General features: G+C 44.6%; 1 protein-coding gene across 6 annotated transcripts in view; it reads right to left on the bottom strand.

Moving 5' to 3' along the window:
* Positions 1–27,588, bottom strand: part of MYO5B (myosin VB) — a 361,242-nt gene that overhangs the window by 237,121 nt on the left and 96,533 nt on the right. The window lies entirely within an intron of this gene.

Raw genomic sequence — 27,588 nt, 5'->3', positions numbered from 1 at the left:
CAGGCACTTTCTACTGTACCCCTTATTGTATTTTCTTCATAGTATTTATCTGAAATGATACTGTTCATCTGTTGCCTGTGTCAGGCTCATAAACGTAACAGTGAACAAAACAGATAGGTCTCTAACCTCCTGGAGCTTACGTCTCCAGTGCCAATTGTGCCTGATACATGACAGGTGCTCAGAAACTTGCAGCGGAACCAAATCTGAGCTACAAACCACGTGTACTACAGGTGCTTTGACTCTGGAAGAAATGGGAGCATTCCCGTTGACCTTGCCCCAGTGCTAAGGTTCAGACTGGAAAGAGTTCTCTGGATTCCATAGGTCTGCAGAGATAGGAAAAATACAGGACAGAGGAGCAGGAAGATCTCTCAGGTACAGGCCAGGACACTGAGGAATCCAAGTTCTAAGCATCTCCTGGAGAGTGAAGAGCTGGGTGAGGGAGGCTGATACAGAGGGGCAGTATCACTGATCCACTGAGAGCGTGGATCCGTCTGTCATCTCCCTTCTCCACAGCTGCAAAAAGAAAGGGACCGACTGTTCTGACCACCACCACGAGTCTGTCATCTCCCCAGGTAATGTTTTACCCACTGTCATCTAATCCTCATAACTCTTCCAGTGAAGCACTATACCCCTCATATCTGTAAATGCTGGGGGCTGCAGCCCACTGAAGGTGCACCTCTCTCTGCCCAAGGCCATGCAGCAAAGGCAGAGCAAGCCTGGATCCCAGGATGTCTGAGGGCCTTCCCTTGTCACACACACTGCACTGTGGTTCCCCAAGACAGACCAAGAGCTCTAGGCTTTTGGATTCAAGGAAACAAGTGCCAAAAGGGGAGTGAGGAACACAGGACAGGAAGCCCTAGTTCTCTCTAAACAAGCTGTGACACTCAATTCAGATTGAGGAGACAAGCTTTCTTCCATAAAACGAGCATGGAGCCAGAAACCTGGGCCAATGACTTCAGGCTCCCAGCTCTCTTTCCTGCCACCACCACCCCGTTTTTAAAGATAAATATCAGTGGCAAAGTGAGGCTCTACCAGGAAAGGTACATCAGGCCGGGGCAGGCCACACTGCAGAACAATCAGAAGGGCTGGACCTTGGCTCAGCAAGTCCGTCTGCAAACTGCACTGTGAATCCAAGGATACCTCCAGGATAACCTCTGTTAACCCTCCCACTGACGCCTCCTGGATGAGCTCATGATTTGAAAAATCATATCAAATAAAGCCACAGCTGTGAGGGCAACCAGAAGGGAGGGCGGGCAGGATGTCTTCTTTAATTGCCAAAGATGTTTCACCCAGAGGCCGAGCTCATCCACTGCCTAAGGGAAAGCACTCCGGGTGAAGTCAAGACCCTCCTCTGGCTGTGGGAACTGAATGGAAGATAAGCCCAATTACCAGCTTATGCACTCGAGGAGGCAGCAATGGACGTAACGTGTTCCCTCCCAACACCCTGAGAGTGAGGGACACTAGGAATCAGAGAGGTATGACTTGCCTCAATAGGATGGAGGCAAAAAGAAGGAGGGAAAGAAGTGGCAGGAGGGGAGAAAAGGGAAAAGGAATAAAAAGGAAATCAGAAGAAAAGTATATTAATTCCTAGCAATGGTGTATCAGCTAACAGCCACCTCCTTCTTTCCATTCAGAATTGATATATATGGGTCAAGATTACAATAAGCTAGTTCAGGGATCCACTTACTTGGATGTTAATAGCCTTCTGCGCTAAGGAAATGAAAAAGTAAGGGTACCAATGACCCAACCCAGCATACTCTGGTTCTAAGGCACATTTATGTCTATATTATTTCAGTTTTCCCCAAAACCTTTCATTAAAATTCACATTCTAGGAAAAGGTGCCACACTTAGCCCGTGGCTTCTTTTCCTCTGCAGAATGCTGCCTCATACACCCAGGTATGAGATGGTGGGGGTAAGAGAATGCCCTTGGACCAATCACTGCCTTCCTCCACCTAAAAGCTAGAAGCTCTGCCTAGTGAAGGTCCTCCTAACGTCCCCCCTCTGGGCGTGGCCCTCTCTGTAGCCCTGGGATACAGAAACTCATTCACTTTTAAATACCTGCCGGCCTCACTGGCACTGGAGACCACGAATGGATGATCACACGAAAGACTGCCGCCTTTTCCGTACAGCCATTTGCTGTTCCCTCGGGTCTCTGGAGAGGCCAGAGCTAAAGGGGGCTGGCATCAAGAGAAGGCATGGCACAGACGTGAATCTCTGTACCGGTGGAATCAGACTAAGTTTGGGGCAAAGCATTCGCTACTTCACCCCTGGGCAATGGTCCAGCTGGGGAGTCTCCAAAGGCATGCCTGCCCTTGATTCTGCCTGTGTGAGTCTACACTAGGGCAGAAAGTACCATGCAGTGTCTCAGCAAGCCCTTGGGAACAGCCTGACACTACAGTGGTTTGGTGCTGTGACAAGCTCAACCCGGCTAACTACCCACAGTTAACTGCCTACTATAGACTGAATGCTTGTCCCCCTGCCCCAAATTCACGTCAAGTCCTAAGGCCAACATGATGGTATACGGAGGTGGGGCCTTTGGGAGATTCTTAGGTCATGAGAGTAGCGCCCTCATGAACGGGATTAGTACTCTTGTAAGAGACCCCAGAGCACCACCCGGCCCTTCCACCATGTGAGGCCTCAGCAAGAAGACTGTCAACCAGGAAGCAGTCCCTCACTAGACACTAGAATCTGCTGGTGCCTTGATCTGGGACCCCCAGCCTCCAGAACTGTGACAATTAAATGCGTGTTATTTAAGCCCCCCCCCCTCAACCCCCAGTCTATAGTATTCTGTCACAGCATCCCAAAAGGTCCAAGACACTGCCCTTCCTCACAGGCTCTGCATCTAGGCTCAAGGAGGAAACCTGTGAAGAAGCGGAGAGGACTTAATGTCCTCACCTCTCAGGGAGCCATCAAAGCATTCACCTTCATCCCAGCAAGCCTGCCAGAGAGCCTCTCCTAACTTCCACCTGTCCTTTCAAAGTTCTCAATGCACATGTTACTCCAAAGTGGACATGTTCATAAATTATGTGGGGGGAGGCTAATGATGACTTGCCCCACAGCTGCCCCCAAGAGTCAGGCCATTTATAGGCCATCCACCTGCAGTGGAAGTCTCCTGAAGTATCAGGTGTTAGAATAAGACAATGGGATGAAGGACAAACTGAAAAAATGCTACTTCATCAAAATCCTCACTGGAGTTGTGCTAAACAGCACCACTTATGGAACACTGCCAAGTACAAACGACTGTGCAAAACACTAGGATGAACCAAGTTCCCATGTTAAGAACACTTCACAACAGGCACAGGGTTAAAGTCAATGTGATGTGGCGTCCATGTAGAAGGGAGAAGCTATCTGAGGGGCCTTTGATCATGAATCACTTGTCTACCCATCCTAGTCTGTCCAAGGGCCTACGTTTCAAGTTGGTGTTTCTTTAAAACACTGAATTTGATCATTAAACCGAAAAATGATCAGGAAGCGGCAGCTAAGAAAAATATTTTCACGCAACCAGTGGCAAGCTAAACTTGCAAGAAAATTATGAGTCACTTGACACTCAAACATGCCTTCCAAGAAGGCACCACTCTGTGCTCTCAAGTGGCTTTGCCAGCATCCCCTTCCTCCTACTTCACCTTTCGACAGGCCGACAAAGCCTGCATTTAGGTCAACCTCTCCAGTGGTTCCCTCCACTGGGCTAGCCACCCTTGGGATAAATTATCCTAATCCAAACTCACCAGGGGATTGGATGGCAGTGCTGGGCAGAGATGACCTATTCCCAGAGCCTAAGGGACCCTCCAGCCCATTCTCCCAAATGGGAATATCCTCAACTCTTAGGAAAACAAACACTTGCTCTTTTTAAGTAACTTTATAACAGCCAACAAAAGCTAACTGATGGCTCGGGAAGCTGCCAACTAAGTCATACACTCTGCACACAGGTGATTCATCCACCAGTTACTGTACAGGTGGTGGGAAAGGGGAAAAAACCATGAGAGGAGAACAGCCCCATTGTGAAGGTGTACAATCCCTGCACTGTAATAAAATAAAATAGCTCTCTCCAAAACAACGCGTTACCATGCTCTGGGGCTGGCTTGGGGTTTTTGTTTTTGGTTTGTTCTTGATCAAAGTACATAAATCACATGTCCTGGGATATAAAGACCCATATGGGGAAAAAAGTCTTATTTCTGGGCAATTTTTTTCAGTGCAAGTAACATCTAATATTACGATTCACACTTGCAACATTCTTTATCTTCCCCTCTGTTGTGTAAGCTTTGTTAGAAAATAAAATCCGGAATCTAGAAATTCACAACTGTATAGAAGCAACTGTGGAAGGAAGAAGGGTTTAAGGCTCGTCTAATGGCCCTTCTTGCCCTGTTATCTCTTATTTCACATTTCCCAAATTCTTGGTTACAGAACTGAAATCACCCAATTATTTTTTTAACATCTTTATTGGAGTATAATTGCTTTACAATGGTGTCTTAGTTTCTGCTTTATAACAAAGTGAATCAGCTATACATATACATATATCCCCATATCTCCTCCCTCTTGCGTCTCCCTCCCACCCTCCCTATCCCACCCCTCTAGGTGGTCACAAAGCACACAACTGATCTCCCTGTGCTATGCGGCTGTTTCCCACTAGCTATCTATTTTACATTTGGTAGTGTATATATGTCCATGCCACTCTCTCACTTCGAAATCACACAATTATTGAAGTTTATTGGAATTTCACCAGTGATTCATTTGGTTTAATAATATTTTCTGAAAACACAAATACACTTCTAAGAGGAACATGGTATTTTGGTGATTCACACCCTTATAAGAAATCAGTTCACTACCATTTGGAGGAAAACAGTTGAGAACAGCTGCTCAAAGGAAACGTCTTTTCACCACTGTCAAGGCGATCCAAGTATGATGGGGCTCTGGGTTCATAAATGCAACAAGGGCTGGAGGAGGTTTGAAAAGGTCAAATACAACAGGAGGTAGGCAAAATGCCAGACATCACAGTCACCCCTAAACCAGGAACCATACCCTATACACCATGGTTAGCAGACCCCAGGGCTCAGGCCTCACTCAGTCTCACACTGGGAATATTATAGCTCAAGTGTAGTATGGACCAAACAGACTGACCTAGAAACACAGACACCCGCAAAAATATTCCTAGTGGGAAACTGCATCCTAAAACTCCAAACACCTGGTCAAAGAAATGTTTTAACCTACTGATATTATTAGGGCCTATCTACATTTAAAATGCATTCTTGAAAACTCAAACCAATTCAGATCAAGGGCCTCACTCTTTACTATGTTTAAAGCAAAGACATCGGTGAAATATACTAATATCACACACAACTTATTCCATCCCTTCTACCTCAAGGAAATGTCTGGCCTAATATTAACTGTAAGATTAAGACATATTTCACTCACAATACCCTCTCCCCAACTTCTGTGCCTCCTAAGAGCTGAGACCATTAATCACTGAGAATCATTTTACTTTAGCTAAGAACCTGAAGCCATCACCCCAATACAATAGAAAGACTTTCAGATTTGAGGAGGCAGCCAGTTTAGGCAAGCATGTTGCATGCAACATGGGATGTCAGAGCACTGGAGAAGCAAAGACAAAGCAGAGAATTCATTCCTTGTTTGGGGATGTCAACTCCGCTTTCATTCACAGCCTCAGAGGGTTTTCCTACATCTGGCCAGCCGTTCTACAAAGACGTGAGCTCAGTTACAAGGCTGGTCCCCAAGGCCACATACCACTGGGAGTGAAGGGAGGTACACCCCCTAGTGGGAGTCCCCACACTGATCCCCAAGGTCAGGCATCTCAAACTCATTCATCCTCAGGCACACCAGTCCACTACAAGGGAGATTTATAATTAAAAGCAAATTACAGAATATGACTGTAACTTCCCTGAACAACCACCATGGAAGTGCCACAGTAAAACAAACTCTGGAGCCAGACTGCCTGCCACGGAGTAGCAGTGTGACTTGGGCCAATTATATAACCTCCCTGGGCATCAGTTTATGATCGGGTCCCTCCCATAGGGTAGGTGGGAGAATTCCATGAGTAACGTGTAGAGTTTTTAAGATCAATGCCTGGCACCTGTTAGCCAGTGCTTACCAGCACACACCCTCCTCTTCAGCCTCAAATTTTCTCATCCGTAAAATGAGAAGGGGAAAAAACAGATCTGTGTTTCTTTTAATCCATCATCCAGGATGAATCAAGTATCAATTCTGAGAGAGTGGAATATTTGTCCTCTCTTAGATTTCTCTTCCTGGGTTATATTCAGTTGTTTTTTTCCTAAACTCTGCTTTAACCACCTTTATTGTTCTCTTTGCAACCATTAGGTTTTCTATGCCTCACATAAGATTGGTAAATAGAAAAATGTGTCCATAGGGAATCTAAACCACATCATCTGAGAGGGAGAGGACCTTGGAAAGGAACTGCCTACTTTCAAATCCCTTCTTCTGAATCTCTTCTTCTGAATCTCTGGCAGGAAGACGGTTACCCAATTTAGGCTTAAATACCCTCAGGGCTGGGGAACTCATCACTCACACAGCAGTTCTTTGCCTTGCTGGCGACTCCCCACGTCTTCATGCTCTTACCTTCTGGGAACTTGTGACGAAATCTATATAGCTGACCCTTGAACAACGGCAGGGATTAGGGGCGCTGGCCCTCTGCACAGTCAAACATCCACATATAAGTTACAGTCAGCTCTCTGTATCGGCATCATCAGATTCAACCAGCTGTGACCATGTAGTACAGTAGCATTTACTATTGAAAAATACTCATGTATAAGTGGACCCGCGCAGTTCAAACCTCTGTTGTTCAAGGGTCAACTGTGTTGCCAGAGAATCCTGATGCCTGCTATGATGGTAATGACAGCAGAACTGGATTATAGTTTGGAGGACTTTAAACTTTAGTTTGAACCTCACAACTCCTCTGAGAAGTAAGTAGAGTATTATTTCATCTCTGGCAAAGTACAGGGGCAGAGGAGGGGGGAGGCCTCAGCAAGTTTAAGAGACTTTGCCCACTTTTCCTCTGAAACTGCAGAGCCAGGTCTGGAACCCAGGTCTTCTAACCCCAAGGCAGGGCTTCAGTCCATTGTCACCCACCTCCCCATTCATAATTGTGACATGCCCGTGTTACCTGCTGTCTGTAAGGAATAACATCAGTTCTCTCAGTCCTTACTGCTTATTCTGTCCCGGTAATTCATTATGAGTGGTCAGTGGTAGTTTTTCCAACATACGAACTTGTGAGCTTGGCATGTTACTTTAATTAGCATAACAGGAAAAGCAGTCACACATCATATATTCTTTAGAACTTCACAAACTCTAATCTAAATCTCTAACACCTAGAGTAATGATTAGCTAATAACCAGCCCCATCTCCATTCCCAGGCTAAACAATGAGTATTTTATCTAGTTATTTTTCCTAAGGACATCAGCCATTCACTTACTATGGCCTTCTGGAAATTACACATAATATGGAATTGAGGTCATCAAACTAGTTAAAACTTTAAGTTATATGGTGATGGAATCAGCCATAAAAGTGCACAAAGATCATCTAACACAGGCAGGCTGTTCATGACAGAGCTACTGCCCGCAGCGAAGGGCAACACCTCACAGTGGAGTAGAAATCTGCCTTGTTCTACGTTCTTTTCTGAGAAGCTGTATTTCCTATTTCAGCTCTGAGCACCGTAACAGTTAACACAGTTGGCATGAGAAGGGGGAAGAGAGAGAATACAATTATCTTATCCATTCCCACCCCCCATAAACTGCAATGTCTCCAGAAAGCTTCGGCTACCTTTCTGTGGGCATGTGGTCCTTTGTACTTGCCAGCAGTCTTTGGGATGCTGTTTTTGAGCTGACAGTGAAGCACCTCCCATCACAGTGGGGGTGGGGAAGAGGAGGGGAGCTCTGTGAATCCAGCTGCCTGCCTAACGGTGCAAGGAAAGGGGCTGTGGCCACCAGCCCTGGGGAAGCTGAGGAAAACAGCCAGGCGTTACCACGAGCACATGGGTCTCAGATCAGAACTGCAAGATCACCCCCAAAGGAACCTTCAACAGCTGCTCCCAGAAAACTCCTTCCAGGTGAAAGGTCTCTTTCCAGGCTCTGTTATTACTTTTCTAAACCTAATAAATCATATTTTACTCTCAGCATACAGAGAGGAGGTCTCATCTGCATCCTGATTAACAATGCCACATTAATAAAACATTCCTGGATCCATTAATTCAAATAAATATTTAAGCACCAAGGTGGCAGGTGCCAGGACAGATGCATGGACAAGTAAGACATGGTTCCTAGACCTCAGAGGCACCAGGTCAAGTGGACCAGCACTTCCCAATGCTGGCCCATCTCTCCTCAGCCCTCTGGGATCATACATAGTGCCTTTGTTGTGAGTATATATTAAACCATCTGTGAGACCCACTGGTGTTATAGGGATGGCAATAGAGATCCTCCTTAAAGAGATGTCAGAACAGTGGCATAACAAGCCAGGCCCTGAATATTCCCTGGCTAGCCTATGCCCAGCACAGAGCTTGATTAACACAGGTAATGGGCAGTCAATATCAAAGTGAATGGAAAATGATCAATCATATTTACCAAACATTCTAGGTCTGAATATAATGCGATGACATGGGAGAGGGGAAAGATCAGTTGGGCAGGGCCACGTCATCTGGGTTCTAATCTCTGGCACAGAAGTGTGACCCTCATCAAGTCCCTGCTTAACTTCTCAGTGAGGCTCACTACATTTATTTCTGCTGACCTCTGGTATATCACTGTCTTTCCTTTTTTTTAAAAAAAAAAAAAATTAATATATTGCAGATTTTTTTTTTAAAGTACAGAGGAGTTAAAGCAGACATCCATATCTCCAAAACTCAGTTAACGTTTTATAGCCTATTCCTACTCACCTTGGATTTTTTAAAACAAATTTAATGTTACTGTTGAGGGTTCCTTCCCCCTGCAATTGCACCCACTCTAACCCCCAAAGGATAGCCATTATCTTGACAGTGGAGCGATGCCCTCACATCCATGTTAGTACACTGGGACCACATAAATATATACCCAGAAATACACAATATTTGGGGCTGGATATTTTAGATAAATGGTAGCATATACTAAATACTCCATAATTTTATTTTTTCTACTCACCACTGATATTTATCCTTGTTGATACAAGTAGATCTGGTTCACTCATTTCAGTATTCCACTGAGTGTGTACCATTATCTACCCACTCTCCTATTGGTGGGCCTACACAAGTGTTCATTCACATACTAACTCACCAAGTATTACCCAGTGTCTACTGTGTGTGCCATATACTAGGCAGGCATTGGAGACTTAAAGAGAAACAACATAATTTTCACATCCGTGTCAAAGATAAAGAGCTCCCTTGTGGAAATGCAAAGGTTGGAGGAATCCCGCGGACTACGCCAGCAGTCAGCTGGATATTTATGTCTAGAGCTCAGGAAGGGAGCAAAGGCTCAAAAATGAGCCTAGAGGGCTTCCCTGGTGGGTAGTGGTTAAGAATCCACCTGCCAATGCGGGGGACACGGGTTCGAGCCCTGGTCTGGGAAGATCCCACATGCCACAGAGCAACTAAGCCCATGCACCACAACTACTGAAGCCCGCGCGCCTAGAGCCTGTGAGCCACAACTACTGAGCCCACGAGCCACAACTACTGAAGCCCATGTGCCTAGAGCCCGTACTCCTCAACAAGAGAAGCCACCGCAATGAGAAGCCTGCGCACTGCAAGGAAGAGCGGCCCCCACTCGCCGCAACTAGAGAAAGCCCGTGCGCAGCAACAAAGACCCAAAGCAGCCAAAAATAAATTTAAAAAATAAAAATAAAGAAATCATACCCTAGAAATAGTCTATTAAAAAAAAAAAAAAAAAAGAGCCTAGAAGTCTTACACTTACAGGTGGAAGCTGAAGCCACGAAAGCGGATGAGCTGGAGAGGGCACTCATGTGACTCAACCCACACGAACATGAGATGAAAACAGACTATTGTTTTTATGCCACTAAATATTGGGGTGGCTTGTACGCAGCAACAGATAACCAAACACAAAATCGCTCTACCAATATCCCCAAATCAGACAGACTGGGAATAGTGGCCCTCTATAGCAGATCATGCAAGAGATCCACAATAACAGCACAGCTGGCACGTCTGTGTGTGTGACAGCTGTGAACAATACAACAATCAGGCAGAGACGTTACCCAACACCATACAATCTTGTGGCCAGGGACACATCTTAGCATTTAGCTTTCTCCCCACATCCTGAGAGAGCTTCCTTAATCTACAGCTGGGTAGGATTCTGATGTTTCCAAACGACTGCCCGTTTACACCCCACAGCTTCCCCGGGAAACTCCCTTTGATAAAAAAAACATCTTAGAGACTGCATTATAAAGCAGAATGTTAACAGAATCATATTATGCTTGTCTGCATGCATCCACCATCTATACACACATCAGCAAAACCCACCAAATGAATATGTAAGTGTAGCAACAAAGAGGCCCAGGTGTTTACTAGTCAGGGTAAGGACTGGAGATGCCAGTTCTGATTCATGAGGCACCTTTTCTCAGGAGGTAAGGCCTCTTGTGTGGAAAGCACAGCTGATGTTAGGTGCAGAAAAACCAAGATGAGAAGGGCCTGGCACTCTGCCCTCTCTCCAGGGGAGAGGAGAAAAACTTCCTCAGAAACCAACAATACAAAGGAGAAAATACCAAGGGCCACAAGAGCAGGGTGGGTTGGATGCCACCAGGCTCAGAGGTGGCAGGGATTCTGTTAGCTGGAAAGATAAGAAGGCTTTATGGAAGTAGCAACGTTTGAGCAAAGCTTTGAAGGACATGCAAGATTTGAACACGCAGAGACAGGGACTACCAGGAAGAGACCCACATGTAGGATACACAGCAAGCTGTGTGGGTGAGGGGGGGCCTGCAGTAAGGCTGGCTGTGGACTGGGTGTGCAGAGAAAGGCAGAAGGAAAAGGCTGGGAAGTCAGGATTGTAGCGGACCATGGAGAAACCCAGAACACCTTTCCAGGGGCGGAGGAATTCAAGCTTTAGGAACCTACTGAAAGTTTCTGAACCAGATAAAGGTGATATCAGAACTGAGCCTCAGAAAACTTCACTTGGCAGATATGTAGGGAACAGCTACCACACACATCAGAAAAATACGTGATGTGGAGTCCATGTATCACCACCACAGACACTGCTTAAACACAGGTGGCCACACTGGTGAAACAGCAGAGATGAAATATTTTTCAGGTGACTAAAATCTTTAAAACAAAAGTTGTGTTCCTTTCTGTGTAACCCCAGGTTAGCTTATTAGGAATAAAATAGAACAGTGAATTTTTTTAATCTACAATTTTACATATCCTCTCACATAACCCTTTAGTCCTGCCCCCTCTTCAAAGACCAGCTCGAGCCTGTACTTCAGAAATTACTAAAGTTCTCCAGTTGTCCAGATTATGCATTTGAGCACATTGCCATTTAAAATGCATGGATTCATGTATGTATAATTTATATCCCCCCATCTTCCAAAAATGATTTGTAGCAAAGTAATTCATTTCATACTGTCTTTTCCAGTCATTGTTTTGCATATCTATCTTATCTACATGATAAACTTTTGAAGAAGCGTTGTGTATTATATATCTTTGGTTCTTCCAAAATCCTCAATCCAGTCGAGGCATATGCTAGTGCCTGACAGGTTCTTGTTGATTGATTTCTATTGCTCCCTTTCTTGGTAATATCATTTGGGAGAAGAAGTCTCTCTAAAACGTCCATTATTCCTGGCTAATCTTTATTATTCCTGTCCATTACACTAGCAAAAGCAATCTTCCAGAAGGCATACCAGTTTCCTTTTTAAGTACTATTTTTTAGAGTTTATCAAAAGCTCAAGTTATAGGAACCCTTATTCAAGTGTTAGAAATATAAAAAGCAAACCAAAGTTTCTCCTCTGAAGGAAACTAACAAAGGGTGTTCATGGAAGACAGACTTCAGGTCTGCCCAAGAGAACGAACCCATTGCTTGCTGACAGGGTGATATAGACTGAATGTCTGTGTCTCCCCAGAATTCATTATGTTGAAACCTAATTCCCAAGGTGATGGTGTTTGGAGGTGGAGTCTTTGGGAGGTGACTGGGTCATGAGGGTGGAGCCCCCATGAACAGGATCAGTGCCCTTATAAGGGGCTGAAGAGCCCAGAGTTCTCCCCTTCCAACATCTGAGGACACAGAGAGAAGATGGCTATCCATGAAACAGGAAGCACCCCTGACCAGACACTGAATCTGCCAGTGCCTTGATCATGGACTCACAGCCTCCACAAGGAGAAATACATTCCTGTTGTTTAAAAGCTGCTTAATCTATGGTGTTCTATTACAATAGCCCAAATGGACAGGGAATCCAGGAAACAACAGCTGTGGGATGTTAACTAACATCCCTTATTGGGTTTGTCTCCACATCAATCTAGAATTCAACAACCAACATTCATAAGCTCTACAGCCAGCATTTACAGGAAGCCAGGAAATCACCACCACCCCACCACGGGTGGGTTGCTGTTCCTACTACTGATGCTGCCCCTTCCTTTTTTTTTTTTGTGCCCACATAGACCCCCAAAGCTCATGTCTCCCTACTTACGCTTGCTCCTTTTTTTATATTTAATTTATATTTTCCATCGCAGCAATACTCCACCATGCACATGGACCACCTCTTCCCTGCACATTCATCTGTTGATGGACACTTTTTTTGGTTGTTCCAAGTCCTGGCTAGGGTAAATAGTGCTGCAGTGCAGGACTGTCAGCCTGTGTCTCCTTTTTTTTTTTTTAAATTAATTAATTAATTTATTTATTTATTTTTGGCTGTGTTGGGTCTTCGTTTCTGTGTGAGGGCTTTCTCTAGTTGCGGCAAGCGGGGGCCACTCTTCATCGTGGTGCACGGGCCTCTCACTATCGTGGCCTCTCTTGTTGTGCAGCACAGGCTCCAGATGTGCAGGCTCAGTAGTTGTGGCTCACGGGCCTAGTTGCTCCATGGCATGTGGGATCTTCCCAGACCAGGGCTCGAACCTGTGTCCCCTGCATTGGCAGGCAGATTCTCAACCACTGCGCCACCAGGGAAGCCCCACCCCTTCCTTTTTTATCCTTCTTTTAATGCGATTTTCTTAAACCAAGATTCCAAAATGTAATGTTTAAAATCAAAGCAGAATAGCTTCCTAGCCTCTTAGGTACCAAAGTCTTCCTACAACTGACCTGGTGCGTGTTACAGTGCAACACAGGTGGGCTACTACATCTTGGATCCATTCAGGGAGAACCTCATTGTATCGCCACTTCACTTATAACATGGTCCCACATCCTCCTGTAGCATTAAGTGAGAGTTTTCTTTATCAATATTCAAACAAGCTGTATTCTAAGTTCTAAGTCTGGAACTCAGAATTCACTTTTTCCATAGAAACCATCCTAGAAGTGATAAGTTCCCAGGACAGCTCACACAGCCGATATACCCAAAATATAGTAAACATGTTTCTATGAGGAAGTGCATTCAAATCACATATCAGCAGGTGTTCTTGGGTATCTTTGTGCCACCAGGATAAGGGAATTCTTAGTAAGGGCTCCACCTGTGCATGTGGGTACACTGCAGTCACTCACCACTTGGACAAAGAAAACTGGACAAAGTCCTATCCTATCATTCAAATGCACTGGAGGTTTATAAAGGAATTGTTAAATATCTGGCAGCCCATCTTACAGCAGCTCTGATTGATCAATGACTATTTAGTATATAAATGTTGTGCATTCCCCTCCTACATACAGGTTGATAGAAGCTCTCGCCTCCCAAATTCTTTAGCACTTTATAGATAAAGTCTCCTAGTACATTTACAGATTTTACTCATATTCAACTTATTTTCATACCCATCCTTGTATTCTTGGTAATTCCGTCACCACCAAAAGTACTAAAAAGTTATCATTACCATTTATAGATAGCACTTTCTAGTAGTCAGCATACACGAATCTTATCCCTTAATCCTTACAACCATCCCATGAAGTCGGTAGACTCAGAAGTTAAGGGATGTACCTAAAACAAAAAGCAACTGGTAGCCCCCAAACTGGGGGGGTTCAAATCTGGCTCCTATTTTGCCTTCTTTCCATCGCTCCAGGCTGCTTCTCTCCTCGTGCAGGAGGCTGTCAGGGTACATGGGAAGCCATTTGTTTATCAAATAAGCCACATGCCCAAGGGCCACCTGACTTATCACCACACCCTGTTACCCACAGCTGAGTACCCCCAACCCCAACTTCTGTTCAGTGACTGCTTGCAGCTTCTGTAGATTTAAACTCCCATTTACACACAGGTTTGTACTGAAATTTTCCCAAACCCTTTAATACTAACACACTAAAAGGAAAAAATGGGGGAAATGGGACTACAAAAGTCAAGGGTTTGGCCAAGGGGGTGAGGATGTACTGAGGCCGTCCTCAGAAGTCTAGGAGAAACAGGGGACCTGGTCAGGTCAGCCTCATCAGGAGCTGTCACTGGAATTATAGCCAAGCCCTCTACCAGTGGACTTGGGCTATTTTGGGCCTGTTACTTCATAAGATTCTAGCATCTGCTATGCTTCTTCATGTTTCTAATTTCAGCTGCAAAGACAGAGTCCAGGAAATGAGGCAGACACATCTAAGGGCCTGCAGAAACAAAGAGAAGAATCCAAATGAATAACTGCCTGCCTTGAAGGGATTTCAAATAAGAGGCTCAAAAGATGGAAAGAAAAGATTAGAAGAGGGAAATGACAGACAAGAAAACCACAGTAGCAGAGACACAGCCCTAAGCTGCAATTCAAAAGAATCATGAAACCAAGAAACAGTGACGGGAGAGGCATTAAAAGGGATGACTGAGCCCTGCATTTGAAAAATGAGTAGAGGACTCTAGAAAGGTTAAGTGACAAACCCAAGGTCACACATCTTAAAGGGGAAGGGAGATTAGCGTGTGGAGCTCCTGCCTCTGGGCATTGTTCTAACAAACTTCAGGAAAGCAGGATGTGTTTGAAACCCACAACTTTGGCTGAGTCAGTTTTTAACGAAAAAGTACCCTGTCTGCTCAAAGATCCTTATAAAAGGGTTATAAAGGTGCCATGGAAACCATGAGGTTCCTGGAAGAGGCTGGTCAAATGCTTAGCTGGACCATAACTCTCAGGTTTTCCAGAAGGGGGATATTCGATTTCCTAAAAAGCCGCTGTAATGAATGAACGCCTCTGACATGCAGGAGCTCAAAATGAAATGAATGGGGGGAAGAAATGATGCTGTAATAAGTAGGAACAGAACACATCAAGTAGATACCCTAATATTAGTTAACTTACTGCATCACTGAATAAATATCAAGACTGTTGGGCTCCAAAAATACTTTAAGAATTTCAAAGCCTAAATAAGCATGACATAAAATTCAAAATCCATAAAGGAAAAAGACTGACAGATTTGACAACATTCTTTTTAAAGACTCTCCATAAACAAATTTAAAAACAAATGACAGATAAGAAACATTCACAAGGGACTTCCCTGGTGGTCCAGTGGTTAAGACTCCGTGCTCCCACTGCAGGGGGCCCGGGTTCGATCCCTGGTCAGGGAAGTAGATCCCGCATGCTGCAACTAAGCCCTGGCGCAGCCAAATAAATAAATGAATATTAAAAAAAAATTCTCAAGTGTACAAAGAAAGGTTTAATATCTTACTCTCAAAGCTCCTATAAATCAGGAACAAAATATTAACAACCTATCAAGATAATTCAAAGAAATTCAAAGAGCCAATCCACGTACGAAAAGATGCTCAACCTCACTCATGAGTCAAGGAATGACCATTAAACAGCAGGATACCATTTTTCAACCTAATAGTTTTTGCAAAATATTAAAAGACTTGTAATGCCAAGAGGTAAGGAAACAGGCACAGTCACGCAGAACACCGAACAGCAAAATGGATTAAACCTGGAGGGCAACTTGACCTAGTCAGGTCAAGTCTAGGAGTTCTCTCCTACAAAAACACCAGCCTGATGATGAAGTAAATAAATAGGGATATTAACTGCACCATGGTTTATAATTGTACAAATTGAGAATTGGCCTAAATTTCCATCAACCATGGGGTGGAAACATATTGTACAGTCATCCATGTGAATCCTGTAGTAGCTAAGATGTAGTAGTAGATGAATACGTACGATTTGGAAAGATAATCAAGGTATATTACATGAAAAAGTCACAAAACATATACAGTATGATGCTTATTTTGTTAAAAAAACAAACAAAAAAAAAATACATGGATCTCTGGATACACGGTTTGTGCAGGCAAAAGGCTAGTCTGGAAAGTTTACATCAAAATGTAACAGTTTATCTCCAAGCAGGTGGGATTAGAAGAAGAAAAGAGGAAACTTTTTTTTTTTTTTTTTCATTGTACTTTTCTCTTGACTTCTCTGTAAGTTTTTTTTTTTTCACACACACACACTGTATTTTATTTTTACAAGAGATAAATAGACTGACACCAAGCATTGTACATGGATGACCACAACAAAAGCAACAATGATTGCAATTACCAAACATGAAACACACTCATACTATGTCATAATATTGACATTCAGTCCAGTAATCCTCCACTGTAACAGCTCCTTTACTTTGCAGTGAAAATTGATTTGTATATTCTTTGCCTCTGAGTCCTTGTGGGATTTTTTTTTTTTTTAATTCAGACAGAAAGTCACAAAAATTATACTCATTCTCATCAGTTCACTCAGTCCCATGTAATTAATTGTTTTTTTTCATCCTGATCTTTTGTTAGCACTTTTATGAGTTCATCAGTTTTTCATCAAGGAAGGAGGAAACTTGTTAAGGGGAAGAGTGGTAAGATTAGGAATGACCCTGATTCTCTCTATTGTTTCCGGTATCTTCCTAATTTTCTATAATACTCGAGTTCTTTTGTAGTCAAAAAGAATTCAATGAAAACACTAAAGATTTCATAATGAAATACAGAGAAAAGGGTAGTTCATTCTGAAGGGAAGGGAGAAGCCATCTAGGAGAAAACTACAGAGCTAACCCTCAATCTGTACTCCTGTCCCATGGGAACATTTATCAAAAAAAAAAAAAAAAAAACTCTATGCAGATCAGTGTTGTCTTCATCAAAGATTTAACACAGACTGAGTACTCTGGTGTTCTTAGAATTCTTCATCCACACACCTGGTATGTAACACACAATGCCCATGATGGGGTACTGACTCTTTCTGTAACTATTAGGCCACCAAAAACTGAAGCTAGGACCTATTGTCTGTGGACCTGCCCAGTAATAAAAAACCTGTCAGTTTTTTTTTCTTTAACATCTTTATTGGAGTATAATTGCTTTACAATGGTGTCTTAGTTTCTGCTTTATAACAAAGTGAATCAGCTATACATATACATACATCCCCATATCTCCTCGCTCTTGCATCTCCCTCCCACCCTCCCTATCCCACCCTCTAGGTGGCCACAAAGCACCGAGCTGATCTCCCTGTGCTAAGTGGCTGCTTCCCACCAGCTATCTATTTTACATTTGGTACTGTATATATGTCCATGCCACTCTCTCACTTCGTCCCAGCTTACCCTTCCCCCTCCCAGGGTAAACCTGTCAGTTTTAAACACTTTGCATACAACATTTCTCACAGCAGGACCCTCTGGAGTATACCCATTTCAAAAACTGTGCTCCCACTAAACTATCTTCTACTATCATGGTCTGCCTGACAAAGCTATTTATCCTTTGGAGACTGATGCCCTGGCATAGCCAGTAATTCCCCCTGTGAAACAGAAGCAGGAGTAATTATGGGTTGGCCAAAAAGTGCCTTCAGTTTTTAAGTAAAAATAAAAGACACGTTTTTTCATTTTCAACAAGAACTTTATTGAACAATGTATCCACCCTTTTGTTCCACTAGCCTCTGCCATTTTTCAAGCACCTTCATAATTCCATCTTCCCAAAACTTTTTATCTTTTTGAGCAAAGAACTGTTCCAGGTGCCTGTTACAGTCTTCCAGGAAATCGAAATTTTTTTCATTAAGAGAATTTTGTAGAGACCTAAATAAATGGAAATCCAAAGATGTAATGTCTGGTGAATACAGCAGATGAATCCGAACTTCCCAGCCAAGATGTAACAGTTTTTGCCCGGTCATCCAAGAAAATTGCGGTCTTCCATTATCCTGATGGAAGATTATGTGTTTTCTGTTGACTAATTCTGGACGTTTTTTGTCAAGTGCTGCTTTCAGTTGGTCTAACTGGAAGCAGTACTTGATGGAATTAATCGTTTGGTTTTCCGGAAGGAGCTCATAACAGAGGATTCCCTTCCAATCCCACCATATACACATCACCACCTTCCTTGGATGAAGACCGGCCTTTGCTGTGGTTGGTGGTGGTTCATTTCGCTTGCCCCACGATCTCTTACGTTCCACATTACTGTACAGTATCCACTTTTCATCGCCCATCACAATTTGTTTTAAAAATGGAACGTTTAGGTAGAGAATCGCATGCGGAAATACGGTCAAGAAGGTTTTTTACGCTTAACTTAAGTGGAACCCAAACATCAAAGTGAGGAACATAATCAAGCTGGTGCAAATGATTTTCAATGCTTGATTGGGATATTTTGCGTATGTCGGCTAACTCCTGCGTGGTATAACATTGACTGTTCTCACTTAATGTCTCAATTTGATCGCTATCAACTTCAACTGGTCTACCCGACCGTGCAGCATCGTCCAGCGAGAAATCTCCAGCACGAAACTTCACAAACCACTTTTGACATATTTGATCAGTCACACAACCTTCTCCACACACTGCACAAATCTTTTGCGTTTCAGCTGCATTTTTACCTTTCTTGAAATAATAAAGCATTATATGCCAAAAATGTTGCTTTTTTCTTCTACCTTCAATATTAAAATGGCTACACAAAAATTCACCAATTTTGATGTCTTTTTTTAAATGCATGCTAATGTGACAACTGTCACATACAATCTAACAAAATTGTTTAGAATGAAGTTAAAGACAACTAAGGGCTACTAGAGCCATCTTACAGAAAAAAACAAGCGAACCTTTTGGCCAACCCCATACTTGGTTTTCCTCCTCAACGCACCAGGGCCTGTAGTTAACCCATGAAATAAAGGGAGTGAAGCAAGATCTTGAGAGTAAAAACGCTAAAAGTAGCTTTATCACAGTGCCATTTCTGATTCTCCACCCAACACTTGGTACTGGCTTCCATAATGAAGGAGGCACGTGCACTGGGCTCCATGAGTGAGAGGGGCTCCGTCCGCACACGGGTGGTGGGTCTGCACCAAGCCATGGACACACCCATGCCCAGCCCTCGTTGTGAACAAGGACCAGCATCTGCGAGGCTGGCTGGCCTTGGGGAAACAGAGCCTATAAACACTGAACAGAAGGGCATGAACCCTGGGGCCTAGGCTGACCAATCGCTTACTCTGACCACCGTATGAGGAGTGTCCACAGGTCAGGGGGCCTCGTGTGCAAACACACTCACCAGAACTTACTCATCCAGATGTGAGTCACGCCATTCAAAGTAGTTTTCTAAGAGCCCGAACAATGGCTGCTATGGCTCCTACACAAACCACCTTCACGGGCTGTAGGTTTTCACATATCCTCAGGGGTCAAAGTGTGTTCCATCTTTAGTTAGAATGGAATTATTTGGAAGTAAGGTGTGAGTCAGTCCCAAATTTAGGAAACAAGACAGGACAGTATCACCTCCCAATTCTTATTACTTCTGGCTGCTCTCCTGGTCATCAAGCTCAGAACCTTGGAAAAAACTTTACTCTGCCTCATCTCCCCACCTCTAACTAAGATGACCAAGTAATTTACTACCCAAACTGGGACACTTCTAAGAGTGAAAGGAAGCCCTTTTAATATGAGGTTGCCGCATATGAAATGGCCACCTGGGATCATTTTTGACCTACAGAAAGGCAGCTTCATGTGATTCATCTATGCCAGGTCAATAGGCATAAACCGTGCATCTCTGGTGCAAACAAGGACATATGGTCACCCAGCACCTAAGCCGTCACCAAACCCTTTCCCACCTGCTTCCCACACCAACCCTTTCTTTCCCTTTCCCCATTTGAATCATCTTGGTTCAGGCATTCTTCGCCTTTAAACTTAGGCTGCCAAGTGCTATGGTCTCCTTGCCTTCAGTCTCTCTCCTCTCCAACCCATCCTACCAATAGCTAGGAGATTCCCCTTCCTAAAACACAGGTCTGGCCTTTCACTCCTTGTTTGAGAAGGATCGATGGTTCCCAGAGCCTCTTTCAGGCTGTTATTCAAGGCCCTTGGTGCCCTCTGGCCACTGTCTCCACTCTCTCCTCTGTTCAGTGTGACCTTTATGAGACGCCCACTTCCCCAGCATCAACCCCACTTCTATATGAGTGTAAGTCCTTTGCCTCCGGCCTCGTTCACACTGAATATCCTTAAAAGTTGAACCCCCCCCCCCCCCGCACCCTGCCTTGCATTCCTACTTCCTGTCCTGTTCCCACCTCCTCTCCTTAGTCTCTAACTTCCCACTCGCCCAGGGGCCCAACACCGGATTCTATGCTGGCTCCTCAGCTTGGCCACAATACACCCCCCATCTCTGACCAACATCTGCTCTCAGATCCTCTGGGAGACCCCTGCTGAGCCAGCCCAGACCCTGCAGCCTCACCTGGCACCCACCCACGGGGCCGGTGTGATGAGGAACTGTCACTGCACATGCAGTCAGCCAGTCCACTGGAATTATCCCATTTCCCGAGCAAGCCCTGGATTTTCTGGTTGTTGGTACGGTTCCCTCTTCCTGGAATGCCCCTCCCTCCCTTATCTTATCCTCCTGAAATCCTCCCCGTTCTTCGTGACTTCAGCCTTCTCTGACTTTCCTCCCACACCCATTCCCCACAGATGAACCTCCTGAATCCATGTCACCTCCCTCATCGCATGCCAATGCATCCCGCCTGTCCCAGGGTTGCCCATACACTTATGTCAACCAGACTGCAGGCTCCACAAAAGCAGCCATAACCATTCTTTTGAGCCTCAGACCTACTGTACTACCTGGCTCGTCGAAAGTGCTCAATAAAGACTTACTTAGTTGTACTGATGAAATGTGTTTGGTCCATGTGTAAATTATAAGATGGCTGGAACGCAATTAGAACTTCCAAAACTTCCTGAGCAACAGCCGTGTGGTTAGAATAGTCCTAAAATGACTTCACTCGGCAATAGAACTTGTAACATGTAAATTCTGATATATTTGTTAAAAATCGTGCATCACTTTATAGCAGCACAATATAGGGCTTATTTTCCAGGCAATAAGCATGATGGATTTGAAGATACAACAGGCAAAAAGTTTTAGGTTCCAAATTAGGCATCATCAAATGACACAAGCCAGTGGTCAGGGAGGGAGAGTAAAACTCTGACACAAGCCAGTGGTCAGGGAGGGAGAGTAAAACTCCAACACAAGTCCCAAGCCTTGAAATGTCTAGAGGCAAACCCCTGACAGCTCATGAAGCAGCTGCAGGTGCCAAAGGACTCAATGCCAACAAAGAAACCAGGGCAGTAGATCACAGACCCTGGTGAAACTGAGATTCAAGTGAAACTGAGATGGGGCAGTGAAAGAAACATGAAACTGAAGACAGCACAACCTGGGATTGGCAAAGGAAAGTCAGCAGCCACGAAACTGATACTCAATCTTCAACAAAGGGGAAACTACATACAGTTTTTGCCTAAGAGGCTAGAGGTGTGAGCCAGGAAAGGACAAGACTGACCAGCCCCACTGAAGTCCAGGCAAGAGACCACCAGTCAAGATCAGAGTAAATGATTCCCTGCAAAATTAATGGACACTTCCTCCACAATGTAATTTGCTTATTATAGCTAACATTCTCCATTGAGCAAGTCAGTTTGTGTGTTTACCTAGAGGTATACTTTAATAGTCAATATTCAGAGTTGTAGAGACACTACATTGCTTAAAATCAGTTGTTTCTTTCATTATTGCTCAAACTGCTTAAGGGCCAAGGTGCCAAGTGGCAATTGTTGCTTTGAAGAACAGGCTCCAAACCTAGTTGCCACATTCTCTGGATTCCAATTAAAGTATAACATTCATATCACATGTCCCAAAGACCCCATCAAAATCAATATTAAAATATGTACCAAGTACCAAGCTAGCTATCATCATAAAGAAAACACAGATAAAGGGGAAAAACCATCCCTCACTTCAAGCAGCTTATAAACTACAACTCAATTTTGAAAAACAGTTAAGCCCCCGACAGTGTGGGTACAGACTGGAAGTGCGACGGGGTAGGGTTGGATTAACTGGAAAAGGCTGCCAGAGGTGGTGCAATTTAAATAGAAGGAAAGGACCAAACACTTAGAAACAGGAGTAAACCAATGAAGACCGTGGTAACGTAAGGCAGACAACGTAGTAAGCTCTCCTGGACGATCAGTGCAGTAACTCTCAACTACCTGCTCCTGCAGCACGGGTAACTCAGGACCAACAAAAGTCAACTGAGGAATGGCTCAGGGAAGAGATCTTCACCAGAGGGGAGCAGGTCAGAACATGGAACCCGACCCACACAGGCCCTGCAACTAAAGACGAAAAACCCTGAGGACGCCGAGGCCATCTTCCCCCTACGTACCTCCCTCAGCACCCAACTGACCGTCAGTATTATACACCTTTATCCTCCGCTGAATGAATGTGAAGAATAGATAGCAGTGACCTCTAGATGAATGATCCAAGCACAACTCTAAGAGCAGAGTGACCCTTAGTAACTGCTTAGGCTTGAAACACAACTTTTCCATTTTGTTTGCATTTAATCCACCTTCTCTAACCATGGATGCAAAACACATTCCAGCATGTCTAAATCTGGAGTTCCTTAATGAAGTTTGAAGTTGCACATTTCCAACTTAAGACATTTTCTATGTCCTTATCTTTTGTTCCTAATGCTCAGAATAAAAACAATTGAAATATGGGGAGGAAAAAGAAAACCTACCTGAAACAGAAAATGCATGTCAGGCAATAGTGGGAAATGGGTTTGGACAGGTCAGGGAAGGCAGATTTGGGAGGCTTCTCAGCACTAGAGGCTCCAGAACAGATCAGTGACATGTGAAGACCATGCTTCAGGACTGGTTGTCCAGCAACAGTGATACACACAGTAGAGGCCAAGGAAGACATGAGAGAACAGAAGCTTGACAAGGTGTCTGAGTTTCCTTCCACTTCCAAAGTCCTGGCTTAGTTACAGAGCCAGCAGCCTTGTCTCTTGGGTGAGTAAAATGCAGGTGACTCTTGGGATTCTCACCTCCAAGGGTTCATCCCAGAACACAACGACCTTACCCTAAGTGAGACGGTCTCAACCACGGGTGATCTTGATCCCCCAGGAGACGTTTGGTGAGGTCTACAGACATTTTTGGCTGAGCTTTGAGCTGGTTTTAAGTGGTGGGTTGCAGCTGCACATCCTTTCAGCAACTGCCCCTATGTGCATTCGCAGAATGGTTAGCTGAGGAATACAAGATACCTTGCAGTTATTTTTCCCCTGAAACTCAACTTGGTTCACTGATGCTAATGGGCCTCCAACACTGGACACATTAATGTTATCCTCTACCAAAAGGGCTAACTAAATACTGACAAATATTCAACAGGGCCCCATGTGTCTGCCATGAGCTCCTTGGGCTGGTTGAAGACACTGGACATAGGGCCAGGGCTCCATAGTCCACACAGGCCCTCAATGTCCTAAGCCCACCTTCAGGGATTCACCGCCCATAACCCAGTGGTCGTCTCCCAAACTCAGAGCCAAGATTCACGGCCCAGATGTTTTAGCAAAGCCCTGGCTGGGAACTTAAGGAAGAACATAAAACCACAAGCAGGTGTGGTCCAATGACAGCAAGGGAGGAGCCAAGTTTTCTCTTGTACATTAGCATGTGTTTGGATATTCACTAGAGTAAATTCTTAACTGACTAATTCACAGTTTCTCTTTGTCATAGTTAAAGCAAAGTGTTTTATGTGACATATGCTTCTGCTAAATCGGGATCTTGTTTTCTCCTGAGCTGCCACACTGAAGGCAGTGACGCATGATGCTGGTTCTGCTGCTCGTGTGAGGGCTTGAGAGGATGCCTTTTCACACGTGGGAATCCCAGCTTCACTGAGCAACTTTGAAGCGGTAACTACCGTGCAGCAGTATGCCCACTGACAAGAAAACTTCAGCTACCATACACAGAGCTATCCTTAAATTATGTCCCGGTAGGAAAAGGCCTGCATAGTACGAAAGGTGCCTACCACCCTCTCCACCTCGTTCCTCACTCTTCCCACAAAGCACATAACACCAGTTGGTTAGATCCAGGACACTGACCACTACTAGGACATGGTCACTGGCGGCCTAAGGTGACACACAGAGCTTCTCCCTTCTCTTCACCTTCTCTCCTCCAGGTCCAGGGATCAGCAAAACTGAACCGGAGATAAAGGCTCCTCAACGTCAGGCCCTCTCTGCTCTCTCCCTCCTGTCTTTGCTTTGCAGGGGACACAACCAGAGCATGGTAAGACCCCTAGATACGGATGTGGCTCAGGTGAGCTGAGGCCATTTCCACCACCCAAAACACTGCAATGCTCTAACCCAGAACTCTGCTTTGCAAGGCACTGGGCTTGGGGCCAATCAAAATCTAGTGGAACTTTGTTTAGTATTTGGCAATTGTTCCTTAAGAGGGTCCCAGGGAAGAGTACAGGTACTTACGAGGCAGTAGTCAGGCATCCTTGAGTCCCTGACCATATCATCTCTGTAGCATGTAATCTTCACTTTAAGTCCTAAGGCAATCTTGATTGCCACACACTACAGTTTAAAAAAAAAAAAGTAACTTAAAAAACCACTCCCCCAGTTTTAACTTGGGAAAAGAAAGGCAGAATGTTCAGAGAGAATTCGCAGAAGGAATGTAACCCAGACGAAGAAAAGCCAGGTAACAAACCTTCCCAATGGTCCAGCGTTGCATAGACCCACTGAGAAGCTAGAGATGTAGAGATGGCCGCATATTAGGCATACTAAGCCAGAGGGAGAGTCTGCAATTAGTAAGTGACCTGGATACAGGGCAAAGGCTACTATAGCAGTAACCCAGTCCAGCATGGCCCAGAGGAATGGATCAGAAGCTGGCTATGCCAAGTATGGTTCACACACCAGCAGCAGCAGCAACACCTGGGAGCTTCTTAAAAATGCAGAATCTCCAACCCAGACCCAGTGAATGAGAATCTCCATTTTAAAATATCCCCAGGTGTTTTGCATGCACACTACAGTTTGAGCTTTTCCCCAAATCACCAAGGCAAAAGAACTGCATGGCCCCACGCCAGCCCAGAATTTCTCAAAGGCCTTCCTTTCCTCTCCCCATTTTCTGCTTCAGCCCATAAGAGTCTTCTCTGCCCTCTCCAGGGAGCAATGAGGAGGCAGTCTTTTGTCTTACTTCACCCCAAACTCATTCCTCTCTCAAAGGAGAAGAGTAGCTAATCCAAAGGATTGGATGTTATCAGCAGGTGGAGTTATTACGCTCTTGAAACAGACTCTGCCCTCTCTCCTTTCTCTCCTGCCCCACCCCTCCTTGTTCTGCCTGTGCTCAGGACTGCAGGTTCACCTTGGGCTTCCTGTAAGCATCCTTTGGTTAGCAGACCACGTGGCCTGCTTTGCAGACTCAGAGCCATCTTGGCATTTTGGCAACATCGTGACCTCAACAGTTTACCAACAGTCCTGAATATGAGCGTCACAGAGCGCTGCCTAGCCATGCCTGAAGCCCCCATCTCTAACTAGTTTTTGGTGTGGATATTCTATCAACCCAAACCACGGAGGCTGGGGAGACAAAAGACTGTCTAGCTCAACCCTCCCTGGAAGTTACTGTCAGCATCTCACAGTCTTACTCTTATTCAAAATCCTTAAATCTCAATCCTTTTGGTTTTTCTTTATAAAGATTCCAGTCCAACTCCTAACAACTCTTTCTAACGTTATAACCAGATCGCTCTTTGAAATTTGGTGGGTCCTCACTAATAATCTGCCGCCAAGAGCATGGAGTTCCAAACGGGTAGAGCAACCAGGAAGCATCACTCTGGAATACGGTTTCCATGTTATGTAGTAAGAATCTCCTCCTTAGTAAAAAGTACCAGTTGTGGTTTTTTTTTTTTTTTAATTTGACTTAGTTTAGGTCAGCACCATGAAAAATTATAATTAAATTTTTCATCTTTGTGATGGTTTTTATCTTTCTTTGGATGAAGAAGAATGCTCAAATGGGGTGGGAATCAGGAAAAAAGGCATTCTTGCGTTTCCTACAACAATGGAACAAGTTCCTCACTAGTAATATCATTTAATAACAATGATTTACAGACCACTGCTCTCTTAAGCTTCAGTTAAGTAAACACAAATCTTTCACCGCCTTTCCCAAGTTTGAAAATGATAATTCACACTCCTTGACACCGAACTTATTTCTGTAACACTACAGTTTTGACCTTTTTACCTGGCCTCACAGGCGCATACTCTGATGGAAACCAGGTTACAACCGGAAAAAATGTTAAGGGTACACAAGTAGTTTGCAGCTTCTGAACAGAGGCTGAAGGTCACTCCCCCCACTCCTCAGAGGACCACACTCAGGCAAACAGGGATCAAGAACAGAGGTGGGCAGTAGCGGCCACCACACTCCAGCAAGGAGAGCCAATAGAAGGATTTCTCACCACCTGAGGCTTTTACGCTGGAGTCACAAGCACAAGCACCAAGCAGGAGCACCTCCAAGAGACTAAAAGGCCCATGATCTATGAAATCTATTCGAAACTCTCCATGGTAGTGGCATACTCTTAGGAGTACATGATTGCAGAAACCAAGCAGCACCTGAGCACCTAGTACCTGCAGAAGTAAGAACAGAGGGTGAAAGTATCAGACAAATAAGATCTGGAAAGAGAAAAGGAAAGAGGGCAACCCAGGTGACACACAGCTTTTGAATCCTACACCTAATGTGGAGATGGAGTTATTTGATGACACAGATGGTAAGAGGTGAAAATCAAGCCAACGTAGTGACAGGCTGCCATGTTATCAGCATGCCAGGCCTCTGCGGGGCCCTGGGGGTCAACTCTTTTATCCAGAGAGTGCACAGACAGATATGGACTCCAAAAACAGCATCTACCCCTATTAATCTTCTAACTGGAAGCAGAGGGACGAGAGCCCTGCCAGAATGCACAGTAAACACTGGCAATCCCAGAACCACAAAATGCCGGAGAAGCAGCACCTGTGGGCAGGCTGAGGCTCGGCTGGAAAGGCTGGAACGGAGCATTCTGAGGACCACCAGGACTCACACACCGGGAGGACTCGAGAAGAGGGGTACACGGGGATATCTGGTAGTAGGAAGCAAAGACTTGTCTTCTGAGGTTTAGGAAAAGAACTGTTTCCCTACAGACTGAGGTGTGAAAAAAAAGTAGGAATTCAGACCGGGATGAGGCTGGATGATGAAACAAGACAAAGGCCAGTCGCTAGCACTTGGGCATAAATGAGAGGTGTACTGCATGCTAAGAAGCAAAAAAAAAGCTGCTGGTCCCAGGGTATATCAGAGCTGGGCGGCAGCCAGGATGGATGGTGGAATCTGGTGGGATTTGGAGGGACTCTCAGTTGTGAAGATCGAA

This window comes from Balaenoptera physalus, assembly GCF_965194825.1.
Source record: "Balaenoptera physalus genome assembly, chromosome: 12".
Taxonomy (NCBI): domain Eukaryota; kingdom Metazoa; phylum Chordata; class Mammalia; order Artiodactyla; family Balaenopteridae; genus Balaenoptera; species Balaenoptera physalus.
The sequence above is the reverse complement of the archived record's forward strand: the minus strand, read 5'-3'. Positions and strand labels throughout refer to the sequence as shown.